Source organism: Heterocephalus glaber, unplaced genomic scaffold (assembly GCF_053883595.1).
Source record: "Heterocephalus glaber isolate CG9 unplaced genomic scaffold, H.glaber_assembly_v1.0 deba00001457, whole genome shotgun sequence".
Classification (NCBI taxonomy): domain Eukaryota; kingdom Metazoa; phylum Chordata; class Mammalia; order Rodentia; family Bathyergidae; genus Heterocephalus; species Heterocephalus glaber.
In genome coordinates, this window is record NW_028258305.1 from 26,570,694 (window position 1) to 26,585,772 (window position 15,079).

The following is a 15,079-nucleotide window of genomic DNA, read 5'->3' on the forward strand; positions in this document are numbered from 1 at the left end:
CTGAAAAAGAAATTCAGATCGTTAAATGGTACAGAAAAAAAATACTCTAACAAGATCTCTATCTTTGTTACTTTCTCATCCCTGAGCCACAATACCTGACACCCATAATCTAAAGGAGAAGAGGTTTATTTTGGCTCACAATTTGTAGAGGTTTCAGTCCATAATTGACTGGCTCCAGGCTAGGACAGCATGGCAGAGGGGCATGGCAGAGAAATTGCTCACAGCACAGCAGCAGGAAAGCTGAGAGATCAAGAGAGGAGAGAGGTTAGATATACCCTTCCAGGCCATGCCCCAGTCACCCACCTCTTTTCCCAGACTTCACCTCCCAACTTCACATTTAGCTCTAAACCCATCACTAATCAGTATCACATCCTCATGATCCAGTCACCTTCCAAATGCCCCACTTGTGAGTGCATGAGGCTTTAGGGAGACATCTAGATGTAAACTATAATAATCTCACTGCTAGGTATGAGAGCTAACTTTGGTCCACTCATTCCATGAATATATGTGCATATTATGATCTAGCATTCCATCCCCTGCCTTTGGAAGTCACATGTAGCATTTTTACTCTTTTTGTAGTTTTTCTAACTTTTTAAAAAGATATTTGAAATATAACTGTATTCTTTTTTTTTTTTTAGGTACTGGGGATCAAACTCGGGTCCTTGCGCTTGCACAGCAGGCAGCGAAACTGCTGAGCTAAATCCCCAGCCTCTGTAACTGTATTCTGATTCTTAACAAAAAAGGAATAGGAATGACAGTAACAAACAACATTTCACTACCAAATATTGTGATGTGGCTGTAGTGGTCTTTGAAATTCAAGCAGGAAACAACCCCATTCCAAACAGCTAAGAATGCAGCTCCAAAAAATGAAGGTTTTTTAAGCTGCCACACTCACTCTGGAGCCCATTCACCTGCTTCAGTGTTCCAAAGATGAAGCACACATCCATTTAGCTAGATAATAGCGGCATACATGTGGCCCTGCTGACATCTTGGGACAGTGGCCTAGAAAACTAGACTCTTAATGCTGGGCTCCAGCTTTACTTCCTCACAGGTTGCTATCTTTATCCAGGAGAGGAGTTGTCTGAGCAACATCCGAATCATGGTTATACCATGCTGCCCAAGCTGGATCCATTACAACCTCTGGCAACAAACTCCAAGTTCTGATCTCCAGTGAGATTTCTGGTGAGCCAGAGGAAGGAATTCTCAAGCTATAGTTACTTTTGGCAGAAATATCATAGTACTGAAGATTTTTCTTTCAGTGAAACACAATAGATTTTTGCCTTCACTTTCTTATCTTTGAGGTCCACTTTGTAGCTACACAACACAATGGGGATGTTCTCACATACTTGTACCAGAACTATATGCCAGTTGGGCATATTCTTGCAAGTAACTCTTGATGTTAGGTCAAACATCATAATGGCTTGGATGTTGTAGTCATCTTGCAGCCTGCTGAATTTCTCCTGGCTGGGTGTTCCATGTGTTGAACTTGATGGGACCTCTCTTGATGTACCTCTATGCTCAGGACAGCTCTATACTTCTTGAGCTCACCAGCCAGTGGTGCTTCATGAATGTGGTCTTCCTGGTGCCCCCATTACCTATCAGCAGGAGCTTGAGCTGGACCTGTGTCTCTCCCTGCACAGCCATTGCACTGATTCTTCCAAAAGTTCTGTGCCCACTGGGCCTCCTAACATTTTTCTCACTCCTTCTCCCAAACATGTACTACTCCTAAAGGTGTAACCATACCCTTAGAGTTGTAGAATTTAGAATGCTCCAACTTTGCTCCCTCCCATTTTTCATGATCTAGCATTTTTACTTACCATCATTTGTCATTTTTCTTCTTATTATTTTTTTTATTTTTTGGTGCCGGGGATTGAACTCAGGTCCTTAAACTTGCACAGCAGGTGGCGAAACCACTGAGCTAAATCTCCGGCCCCTCATTATTTTTAGAATCTGTACCTCTTTAGATTTACCAAAGTAAATCTCAAGTGTTTGTAAAAAATGTTAGAACACAATTGCTTCTTGCATTCCTATCTCTCTTTGTTTTTCTGAAGGAATCCTTTAGTAGTTATTTCAGTGACGATCTGTGCTTAACTCTTAATCTTTTGCTGAAAATATCTTTCCTTTGAAGTCTCAGGTGGGGGCCAGCTGAATTGAAAATTGGTGATTGACTTTTCATCTGAGCACTTTTAAGATATTATTCTCTCATCTTCAGGCAGCTATCATTATTGATAAGGACCCTGATACCAATTTGATAGACATTTCCTTGAAGATAATCTCCGCTTTCTAGTACCTTTAAAATTATTTTAATTTTCCTCAGTGTTCTGTGGGTTCACAATCATGCGTCTAGGTGTGTATTTGTTTTTGCTAATTCTGTGTGCTTTTTCAGCCTGTGGCTTATATGCTTTTCTCAAATCTGGGAAATCCTTAGCCATCATCTCCTCAGATATTACCTCTCACTCTTATTCTCCCTTGTTTCTCTTTTCTGCAGCATCTATTGATAGATTCAGGACCACTGAAATGTACCTTCCATATTTCTCAATTTCTTTTTCATGTTTTAAAGCTGTCTCTTTTATCAATGTGTTGTGTTCTGGATGATTTTCTCAGATCTGTGTTTTGAATCACCAGTTTTCTTTACTGCTACGTTCATGGGCTATTTAACCAGCCTCTTGGGGGTTTAGGAAATTTTTTTGGATGATTATGTTATTCATTTTTAGAGCTTCATTTCAGTTATTTTGCAAGCCAACTCTTCTCATAATGTTCTGTCCTTGCTGTACAAGTGATTCTCTTTTTGCATTAGAGTGTTTTGGACATACTGCTTAAGTTTTTTGTTAGAATTCTTAATTCTTGGTGGTTCCTTGGGAATGGATTCCCTTATTTGTAACACTTCCTGAAATTTCTGGTAATCTCCTCATGTGCTTGGTGACTTTCATATCCCCCAAAAGGGAATTGTCTCATGTAAAGTTCTGGGAATTCTCTAGGTAGTCTCTGCATTAGATGTTTCTCTGTTCTAGACCAGTGTTTCTTTGGTTTATTGAATATTTTTATTCCCAGTAAGAAGTATGAGAGTTTGAATTGTATACCAAAGTTTGTAAATTAAATGCTCTACTTTGTTTCATTTCTCCTCCCCACTTAATTCTTTGGTTTTGCTACCTGCCAAATAACTTCTCTACTATCACCTTGGGTGTGCAAAGGATTTTTCTGATGGGATCATCCTTCCAAAAATGATTTCTGCCTAGTTCCAGTTCTGTGTGATGAACAAAGACTGGCCTGGACTTTTATCTTTATGAGCTCATAAAGCCCTGTAAAACAGTGCTTTTTCTGTTTCAAACCATATATGACTCACCTGGGGAACTATTTGAAATGAAGATCCCTATTCAGCAGATCTGGGGTGAGGCCTGAGATTCTACATTTCTAACAAGCTCCCAGGAGATGCCAGGGATGCTGACCAGAGGACTGTGTTGAAGTAGCACAGTCCTCCAGCCTACCTCAGGCAGGTATCCTGTGTGCTCAATGGGTCTGCCTTCACCCTCTGCTCAATACTTCCTCTTGGGAATATTTTGACAACTGAAAATGTTCCTCTCTTGAAGATACTTTAACCTTAGATTTCAAATCCCATGTTCTTTCCAGTGCCAGGAAAACCTGTTACCAGTATTTTCACTGGGACAAAGAATGGCTGTGTGAGTTATAGAAAGCCCCAAATACCAGAGGCTTAAAGAAAGTGTTACCTGGAAGGGCCCAGAGTTAGGAAGCCCATAGCTGTGGTCCTGGGATCCATAATTACCAAGGACCTATACTCCTTGCACTTTGCTGCTGTGCTGTCCTCCTCATGGTTTAAAATGGCTATAGGAGTTCTAAACCTTGCATACACATCCAACTAGCAGAAAGAAAGGATAGATTAAGAAGAGCAAACCTTTCAGGATATGTCCTGGAGGTTGCAAATGCCAGTTCCACTTGTGTCCCATTGATTGGAATTTAGTCACATGTATGTGTCTGTTTGCAAAGGAGTCTGAGAAATGTAATAGTTATTCTGGGTGGCCAGATGCCTACTAAAAATGGAGGGTTCTATTGCTAAGGAAGAGGGGAATTGCTACATGATAGTCTGCCATAATCAGAACACAGTTTTCTAGTATCTTAAGGTATCTAGCTTAACTTTAGATCTAGAAAAGGGTGGAGGCTGTGATGTGAACAAACAACCTCTTTGTCTGCAAAGTGTAACAGCCAAGGATCCGCCCCCCCCCCCACCAGATCAGTCTATCCCTTTCGTAGAGGGAAAGCAGATTCTTGACCACCCAGTGATGTGTATAAAATGCCAACGTTTTTTCCACAAAGTCTGGAGAAATTTGTCAGAAATAACCAGGCAACAAAAAAAGAAAAGAAATGGAGAGAGCCTGATTGGTGAGAGAGTGGAAAGGTTGGGAGCAAATATTCTGTGAGATGAGAGCAGAGCCAGGCTGTGTCAATGGCAGCCTTGCAGGCCAGGAGCAGAATGCTGAGGACCAGATGTGCTCCTGGAAGGTGAGGCAGAATTGGGAGGGGTGAGGCAGGTGTCCTGTCACAGTTCAGGACCTCCAAGACTTCCATATTGAGCTGAAGGGCAGATGCTCAGTCCAAGTCAGAAGTCTCACAGTGGGAAAACAAGGCCATTTTAGCTTATAGCATGATACATCAGCTTCTATGGTTAGTTCCCAGCACAATGACTGACCTGTTAATGAACAGCCCCAAACCCTAGAAAATTTTATACTTGATAGCATTACATAATGCATATCAGTGACTCAGAGAAGTCTTTGAGTAAATAAATAGACATTAAATACCTATATTACTATGAAACAACTTTTCCACAGAACATCAATTAATTGCATTTTGCCCTTGTATTCCTCAGAGTACCTTCTGGGAACCCATGCCACAGATAGAAAACCAGTTTTCCAGGAGGAGTATTATTTTTAGTACTGAATTCAGTCAGAATTACCTCTGGTGGTGCTTGATAAAAAAGAAACACGCAGTGAGTGATGTCTTCAGCAATCTAGTTAGCCCAAACATAACGATGGTCTTCATGGGACTGTTTCTTATAACGACATCTTAAAAAGTGCTGATGGCATCACACCAAAAACATTTTAGCAAAAGCAATTCTGCTGGGGCCAGTATGATGCACTCCAGGTATCTGTGTTTTAGCTGCTCTGGCGGGATCCTGGGTTTGGTGTTAGAAAATCTGGAAGAATGGATGAACTGCTTATCCTTCAAGCAATCTTCTCTGAATAGTGTTATTTCTCAGCGGGGCTCTTATGTAAATATTTAGTAGTAGGATGTTCAAACTGAGCTCCCTAGATGGATTGGAGGCGGTGTTCTTTGTTATCCTTAGAGAACCTATTCACACATCTGAACTGACTTATCAAGCGAGGGTGAACCCAGTACCACTGTCCACCAGCAAGGCCAGGACTATCTCCGGAAGTTGCCTCGAGTCCATTCTAGTGTGTAAGTGAGTGAGCAAACCAGACATCCAAACTCAGCCTCATTCACCGTGGCTGAAGGAATACTCATGGCAAAAAGTTTTAAAGCTTGGTATAACCAGACCCTTGCCATAGCCAAATAAAATCTTGGCAAGGCACCCAAGAATGCCTGGCTTTGAGCAATGCTACCGTCAGGACCTCATCCAAGACAAACTCTATGCTAGTGCCAAGGTAACTGAATGAAGTAACTTGTACTGGGTCATTATGTTTAAATCAGCTAAAATTCAAAATGTCTATCAGAGAAAATGTATTTAGTTTTAGGACAGTTGACTTGTGGGCTTTCTTTCTGCAAATAATTGTTTAGCATGGCAAATATATTTTCAAGTCACATCTTGTTTGAGATAATAAAGCATCATCTCTCTATACAAGAATGTCTGTCTTTTTACTTTGCTTGGCAGCAGTGAGAAGTTGAGATTGGCATCCAAAATGTCCAGAATACCACTAGGAAGCAAGCTAGAAAATAATTATTTCAGAACATATACCGACAGTAGTGCATGAACACTTTTTACAGGCAGAAGCCAAACCGTACTGACATAGATGGTTGCTCTGATCTTTCAGAGCTGGTCGTAGATCAGTATCAACACCCCAAGACCTAAGGAGAAGCCCAGGCCAGGTTTCATTGCCGGTCAATAGCAGTTGCACCTCATCTGACATGTGCTTGGGTGGAGTGCAACAATGCTTTGGAATGGAATGGCTGCCTCTGCAGCTTGCATGTTCCTGGCATTTAAGACTTTGACATTTTGCTGAAACATAAATTTTGTTTGCTGACAGTGCAAACCTGGAGTGGAGGAGACCCCTTGTTAATAGCAAGGGGAAGCATGTGTATTCTGTCTTCCATCACGGAAGTGAAAAACATCTCCTGTGTATGTGAGAAATAGATCTTCCTCAAAAGCTAACTTCTGGTGCTAGTGAAAGAATTGAACAAGTCTAAGAAAAGAGACATTTTGGATAAATTAAAGGGAGCTATCACTCACATACACACAGATGTAATTTAGTATATAATACATGTGGCATTGCTGATAAGAGGGGGATAGGATGGGTTATTCAATAAATGAGATTTGAAAATTTAGAAAAAATTTGGCTCCCCTTTTTTTGTCCATCTGTAGAAATTCATTCCAGATGGAATAAAGAGCTAAACTTAAAAGACAACTGCAAAATATCTGAAGAAAATATAGATGAATGTTTTATTAATCTTGGAAGGAACAAAAAAGGAAGCCACAAAGAAACCATTTGTTATTTCTGATTATATAAACATAAAAACTTTTGTATAAAACGAAAGGCAGCATAAACAAAATTACAAGACAAATGACCTGAGATAATATTTGTAACATATATAATAACAGAAACAGAATTGATAGGTACAAAAATGGAATTTGTAGAAACTAATAATTAAATGACAAGTAACTGGTGGAAAAGTAGATATAAAGCAAGAATAGGTGATGTGAAGTAGGAATAATTACTTGGTTGCTAATCACTGAACTAAAAGTTAACAATGACATATTTTTCTATTATCAGATAGATGAAAATTTAGGAAGGCTTAAAATATTCCCCAGGATGGTGGAAACTCTTGGTGATGTGCAAACTGACCCTACCCTTAGCACAGCCATGTGGCAGAAGCTATTAAAAATTCCAACATGCAGTGCTTGCTCTGGCAGCACATATACTAAAAATTCCAACACGCAAATCATCTAAATCCAGGTATTAACTCTGAAACGTTGGTCTCTGTGAAACACTTGCACACATGCCCCAACAGCCATGTAGAAGAATGTATTTTGCAATGTTGTATGAGAGAAAAATTTAAAACATCTGAAATGCCCATCAATAGGGGGTAGAGATACTGGCATAGAGATATCTTTTAGATATAAGAAAAATCTCAAGTTGTAGTGACACATGTGCAATGTTATACCATGTGGTACAATTCACAGGGACATAGGCACAGAAGTAAAGATCTATTTCAGATCATACTAACAGTGGGTTTATGTTTCCTCTTGGTAGGGAAGGGCAATGGGCTAGGAAGGAGATTGGTGAAAGGGAATTTTGACTTTTTCTTCTATCTATATCTATGTTGTTTAATTTGACAAATATACACACACAAGAATGCATTCATGTATTGCTTCTATGTTGTTTAACTTCAAACACACACAAACACATATTTAAAAATACACACAGAGAATGGAATATGACACTCTTCAGTGGCTTGGACATCTGAATTCAGAAATTCCATCACTGTGAAACACACTCATTCATTCATTAAATATTGTTTGAATGCCTACTATCTGCCTGACACAAGAATTTAGAGAAAAATTAGAAAGAAAGCTATTTATTAAACTATTTCAGCAAGGGCTCTGGTCATCTCTTGCTGCCATAACACAATATCATAGGTTCTGGTGAGGACTCTGTCTTCCCTTGCAGATGGCCGCCTTCTTTGGGGATTAGGGAATCAATATATGAATTTTAGAAGGAATATAACCATCCAGTTCCTAATAATGATATACCACTAGGATGCTACAAACAAAAATTGGACGAGACACCAAGATACAACTGCTGCGACATTACCAAGATCATCATTTGCAGAGTGTTCAAAGGAAAATGAACTCTTGATGCTCCCTTATCCACCTCAATAACATGAGGGGAGTGAGGCAGTGGAGGGGTAGAAGAGGTCAGAGAGGAGATTTCTCTAGAGTGAGCTGTTGCAGTGCTGTGACTCCCTCCCCATGGTGTGAGTGTGTGTGTGTGTGTTGGGGGTGGGTAAAAGACAAATAAGGCAGACAGAGGGGCCACCCATTCTCTGTCTTCCTACCCCAGGCTTCCAGACTAAAGCAAAGTGGAGCTGGAGGAGGGAGGGGGGAGAGCATGGTTTTAACTTAGGAAGTTTAATTATTGCACAAAAACAGGCTTTCAAATTACTACATTGGAATTCTTGTTTGTCACTTCAAGAGACTTAATGCGTCATTAAGAACTAAAAAGTCACTCGGGACAGAACTAAAAAGTCACAGATGTACTAGAACTTTTATTCAGTGAGAGAGAAAGGCTACCCACATGGAATCAGGTTTAAAGGGATAATGGGAGACAAAAATAAAAGTGTGATTTGACTACATCCTAAGTCATGCATGGTCACTCTACCAGTTACATGTAATTGCTCATCAAGTGCGAGGCAGAGAGTAGAAGGAGGGAAGGGAGGGTGTGTGTGTGGTACCGGCCTACACAGTGGGTGACTGTGGCTTTTCCTGTAAATATGATCCTCGAGCAAGCCAGGAGTCTATCCAGACCTAGCTGGATTTGTGAGTTTGGAGATTCACCAAGACCCCCTGGTGTACCCCTTTGCAAATGCCAAGGGTTTACTATGTTATATTTTGGAAGGTTTTCCCTTTTAAAATAGCCAGTTAAAATTGTGCCTTGGCACCTAAAGGATTAGTCTCCATTTATCCAGAAAATGAAGCTGTCTTGTTGGAATTTTCTCTGTAGTGTTTTGAGGTTTGGCTAACCCATCCCAGTCCCTGGGGAGGCATCTGGAAGACCTGCTGTCTCTGCTCCTTACTGGGAGAACCTCTCCCTGCAAACACCTCCCCTCGTCCTCTTTCAAAATTTAGCCCAGAAGTGCCCTTTGTGAAGCTCTCCCCACTCTTCAGGCAGACCTGATTACTTCCTCCTAGATCAACCATCTAATACCTGCCAAGGTATTTGTATTGTACAGTCATATTTATTTTCTTGTCTGCCTCTCTCATACTTCTTCAGCTTCCTGAAGTTAAGAAATACTATACTTCATCACTTTTTAAGGTACACATTTCCTTCCACATTTTAACATTTCTGAAATTAGCCTTGCTTTTGATGGCACATCATCACTTAATGGGCAATATATTTTCTCAGGGTTCCATACATTTTTAGTGGTACCTAACATAAAATAATGATACATCTCACAATTGGTAATGACTTAGAATAAGTGAATTGCAGCGCATGTAATTCACCACTGTATCCCTGATCACAAGTGCTTGGCCTGGTTGGTAGTGGATGCTCTGCAAATACATGAAACAGATTCAGAAGGAGCCACTGATCTACTCTGGCAAAGGAGCAGGATACAATAGGGGCAGCTTTTTGGGACTGCAAGCAACTTCCTGAATATGGAAGGGAAAGTATTAGCTTGGGCAACCTTATCTGCTAGAACCCTAAACTGTATTAATGGCTCAAACTCAAAAGATGTTTATTTCTTGCCAACACTAATTGTCCAGAGTAGATGTTCCTCTTTGATGACCAGTGTGATGTTCCTGGGATCCGGTCTCCACCTACACTGGGTAACTTTGTCCCCTGGGACCCTGACCCCACCACCATCCAAGCAGAAGAATGCAAATGTCCAGAAAAGAGGCCCATTTCAAGTTGTGGTCTGGAAGTGACTCATTTCTCTGCTCACATTGCCCTGGGAGCATTGGTTGCCTGCCACATCTAGGTGCAAGGGAGTGAAGCAGGCTGGCAAATATAATCCTTGGCTGGAAACATGATTACAACCCTACACGATGGAAATGGGTTTATTTTCATATATTTTGGTGGACAGCTAGCTCTCTCTGCTACTGGAGTGTTGCCAAGGTTAGGTAGAGTTGGCGGCTTCTTTTTTTTTGGTTAAATTCTTTTATTGGTACATTGTAGGTATACAACACAATTACATTTCTCATTGGGAATTGTACCTTTACATAATGCATCTTGGTTCTTATTTTTTCCCCATTTCTAGCCCTCCCTTCAACCCCTCCACCCTTCCCTATTTACAAAGACTTTATTTCCATTTTTTCCATTTCTCATCATTTTTGCTTTCCCTTCTTTCCTTTCCCCTGCCCCTCCCACTACCCTTACCCTTTGGACCTTTTCTTCCTATTTTGCATCATCGATTATTCAGTCTAATCATTGGTACATTTTAGGTATACAATATAATGACATTCATCGTTGGAAATTTCCACCTTTACATAATCTCTCTTGGTTCTTATTTTTCACCCTTGCCCAGCCCTCCCTTCAACCCCTCCAGTCCTCCCTATTCACAAAGACTTTGTTCCTATTTTTCCATTTTCTCATATTAATCCCATTCCCTTCTATCCTTTCCCCTATCCCTCCCACTTCCTTCCCCTTTGCCCCTTTTCTTCCTATTTCACATTACCTATTATACATTTTAGTCCTTATTGACAGTTTCAGTTTCTCACACCAGAGAAACTATTCGGTATTTATACATGTGTGTCCTATTTATTTCACTTAAGAGTATCACTTCAATGTGCATCCACTTAGCTATAAATGTCTCTAATATCTCATTTTTTATGGCTGAGTAGCACTCCATTTTATTTAAAAAACCACATTTTCTTTATCCAGTCTCCAGTTGATGGACATTTGGGCTGTTTGCAAGTTTTAGCTATCACAAACTGTGCTGCTATAAACATGGGTGCACAAATATCACTGTGGTATGATTCCTTTAATTCTTTGGGGAAGATCCCCAGCAGTGGAATGGGGGGTCAAATGGGACTTCCAGTCCTAGTTCTTTGAGGTATCTCCATACTGATTTCCACAGTGCTTGCACCAGTCTACACTCCCACCAGCAGTGGAACAGGGTTCCTCTTTCCCCACAGCCCCACCAGCATTTGTTATTGGTTGATTTCTTGATAGCAGCCATTCTTTCTGGAGTGAGGTGGAATCTCAGCATTGTCGTTGTTTTCATTTGCATCTCTCGAATGACCAGTGATGTTGAACATTTTTTTATGTATTTATTTGCTATTTCTACTTCTTTGTCTGAGAAATGTCTATTCATTTCAGATGCCCATTTTTGGATTGGGTCTTTAAATTTGGGAGGTCTGATCTTTTTAAGTTCTTTATAGATTCGAAATAGTAGACCTTTGTCTGAGGAAAAGCAGGTGAAGATTTTGTCCCACATTGTGGGTTGTCTCTTCACACTGCTGGTGGTTTCTCTTGCTGTGCAGAAGCTTTTTAATAAGAAGAGATCCTATTTGTTGATTGTGCTAGTTCACGGGCAACTGAGGTTTTGTTCATAAAATCTTTTCCTACACCAATGTCTTCAAGAGTTCTACCTAACCTCTGTTCCAAATGGCTCAGAGTTTCTTTTTTAATATTTAGATCTTTAATCCATTTCAATTTTAGCTTAGTGCATGGTGAGAGATATAGGTCTAATTTTAATCATAGGCAAGTTGAAACCCAATTTTTTCAGCACCATTTATTAAAGAGGTTATCTTTCCTCCAGTGAAGGTGTTTGGCTCCTTTATCGAAGATGAGATGGCTAAGTGTGTCTGGCGTTGTTTCTGCATCTTCTAATCTGTTCCACTGGTCCTCAGGTCTGTTTCTTTGCCAGTACCATGCTGTTTTTATCACAGTAGCTTTGTAGTATAGTTGCAGGTTGGGGATTGTGATACCCTCTGCCATGTCTCTGTTACCTAGAATTGCTTTTGCTATTCTGGGCCTCTTCTTGTTCCAAATGAATTTTATGATAAAAACCCTACAAAAAATTGGAATAGATGGTCTCTACCTCAAACTGATAAAAGCCATCTATGAAAAACCAACAGCCAATATCATATTAAATGGTCAAAAACTGAAATCCTTCACACTCAAATCAGGAACAAGGCAAGGATATCCACTATCACCACTCTTGTTCAATATAGTTCTGGAAACATTAGCCACGGCAATTAGACAAGAGAAAGAAATAAAAGGAATAAGGATAGGAAATGAAGAAGTCAAATTGTCATTATTTGCAGATGACATGATCCTCTATATAGAAGACCCCAAGAACACCACCAAAAGTCTTCTAGACTTAATAACCAAATTCAGTCACGTAGCTGGTTACAAGGTCAACACACAAAAATCAATAGCTTTCCTCTACACCAATGACAGACTCACTGAGAGAGAAATAGGGCAAACAATTCCTTTCACAATAGCATCCAAAAAACTGAAATACCTAGGAATCAACTTAAGGAAAGAAATCAAAGACCTCTTCTCTGAAAACTATAGCACTCTGAAAAGAGAGATTGAAGATGATATCAGAAAATGGACAGACATCCCCTGGTCCTGGGTAGGAAGGATTAATATAGTGAAAATGGCCATACTTCCAAAACTGCTATATAGATTTAATGCAATTCTAATTGAGAATCCAGCAGCATACTTCATGGACCTTGAGAAAACAATCCAAAAATTCATTTGGAACAAGAAGTTGGCTTCTTCTTTATGCAAATTTGATTTTGCCTTGTGACTTCAATTTGTACTACCTAGTAATTTCTTACAGTGGACCTTCGAGTTACAACTGGCCTGACATATGAACAACTTGGGTTAAGACTGGGATTTTAGTTTTAAATTATGAACAGAGTCTTGAGTTATGACCCAAATGTCAGCTGTTTGTGCTTCTGGATGGTCTCAGATAAGGACTTAAACCATAAAGAATTCTGGAAGGAACATTACAACATCCTTTCCTGTGTGGGGTTGAGTATCTAAGGACACTGAGATCTGCCTGTATACAGGAGAGAGAGTTTGAAGGCTGTGTGGAGGAGCCTAGGCCTTCCGTTGACTAACTTGAGTTACAACCAGCCGTCAAGAACAAATTGAGTTCATAAGTCAAGGGTCCACTGTAGTTGTAAGAAGCAGAAACCCAACTCTGACCCATTTTAGTACTGGTTAGGTTGAGCTGGGCCTATGAGGTCAAATAGTGCCAGTCATCTTTCTCTCTTTCCCTTTCCTCCCTGCTTCTGCTAAGCTGATTTTAATTCCCAAAAAGGAACTTCTGGTGGGGAGGAGAAAGATGCCTTCCTGGGTCTGTGTGGCCCATGATCTCAGAAGGAAGGTGAAATCTCTTCTCAAAGATCCTCATTAATCTGCCCCCAAAGGACTTTGCATGTCATGTGACCACTCTTAGTCCCACAGCTGTGTCCAGATGATCTACATGAATGAATCCCCTGGGAGGAATGGGGAAGGGGCAACTCCTATCAGGAAGGAATGAAGAACAGATAAAATAGTGAAAGTTGTCCACTGTTCCCAGTCACTACTCCAACTTCATTTCCAGCCACCCTTGGACATGCATCCAACTGTGCAGCCACCCAAACTTGATGCCATTCTCTGCTGCACCCTCTTTCTAGATAGATCTTCCTATGCCTCTTCTCTAGGCACTCACCAAGACCAGCTTAGAGGCATGTTCTCTGTTAAGCTTTTCTTGACCAGCCTTCAACAGGATTTGCAGCCTAATTGACTTAGCTGTGAGGCCACAGCAGGGGCTCAAACAAAAGTGGGCTCTGTGGTTCTGCTGCATGGCCCACGCTGCTTCAAGCATGCACTGGGGCTGGCCTTGGAGCGGCCTGCAGTGTGCTGTGTTGGTTGAGTCCTCAGAGGTGTAAAATGCCATCTTGTCCAAAACAAACATGAGTGCCAGGGAAATCCTCATCTCATCAAACAGGGACGCCATGGGGGGAGAGGTCTGCAAGGAGTTGGCTGCCCACAAAGCTCCAATTAGCTCCCAAATTATCTCCTGTGTCACGTGTGCAAGGATTTCTAACCAAAATTTGCTGGAAAATGGATTCTCAATGCTTCTGTCTATTTACCTAATACTTAACCTAAGGATAACAACACACATACAAATTTAAAATAAAACACATGTTGGTTTTTTCTAAAATAAAAATTTGAAACAGATGGCCTCTTTTAAGACAAATATTTATTCCCCTGACTTTTTTCACTTACATGTTTATATTTTTAAATATAGGCTTTGTGCAGAGACCTTAGAGATGTCATGATAATAAAATCCATGTTGTTCATAATTGTCTATTTCCTAGAAATGCAGGGCTGGAAGCAACCTCAAGAAGCTGTCTCTGGCATCCCCCTCCTCCAGGCAGGCCAACGTGTGAGCAGCTGAGACCAACTGGTGTTTATTCATTTATCCTGTAGCCTTTTGAGGAAGGAAGCTGTAAACTCTTTCTTACTGACCCATGGACTCTTCATTGAGCTGTGGATACCTGGGCTGGGCAAAGAGTTCTCAAATAGGGCAGAGCTCAGAGCAAGACTGATGAGTGTATTTTCTTCCTTGGTGTCTCCTTTGTTATACTCCTGTCAATCCCAGGCCAGTACCTGCAATATAGCCACTCTGACTCTGCTACTGTGTATTACTTTGGGTTCTATTAGGACCTGTTCAGATGGCTGTGCCCACCTCTAATTGGGCCAGCTCTCATCTTGCCCAGGGCCTTCAGTTTTTCTTAACCCCCCCCCTCCCCCACCGCCACTGCCCCTTAAGTAAGTGTTTAAAGGAAGAAGCAATAGATGTGTGAAATCTTAGACAGAAAAGAGGGACACTTGTGACAGACAAGAAGGAGCCAGGCTTTAGTCTGAGGTATGTGAGGAACTTTCCTTTGTGAGAGGTAAACTGACTTATCTTTATTCTTGTCTCAGTTAGCTTTAGCTGTGTGACAAATCACCCTTAAAATTTACTGATTTAAAACAACAGAATATGATTTCTTACTATTCTGTGAGTAGACTGGGCTGACGGCCCGATCATGCCTGGTGTGGCTGGGGATGAACAGTCTAGGAGGCTTACAATGATGTCTAGTGGTTGGTTCTGTGGAACTGGT

At 40.8% G+C, this 15,079-nt stretch overlaps 1 pseudogene; it reads right to left on the minus strand.

The window, feature by feature from the left end:
• Positions 1 to 1,045: 1,045 nt before the first annotated feature.
• LOC101714684 (GTP-binding nuclear protein Ran-like) lies at positions 1,046 to 1,811 on the minus strand (annotated as a pseudogene).
• Between the last annotated feature and the right edge of the window lie 13,268 nt (positions 1,812 to 15,079).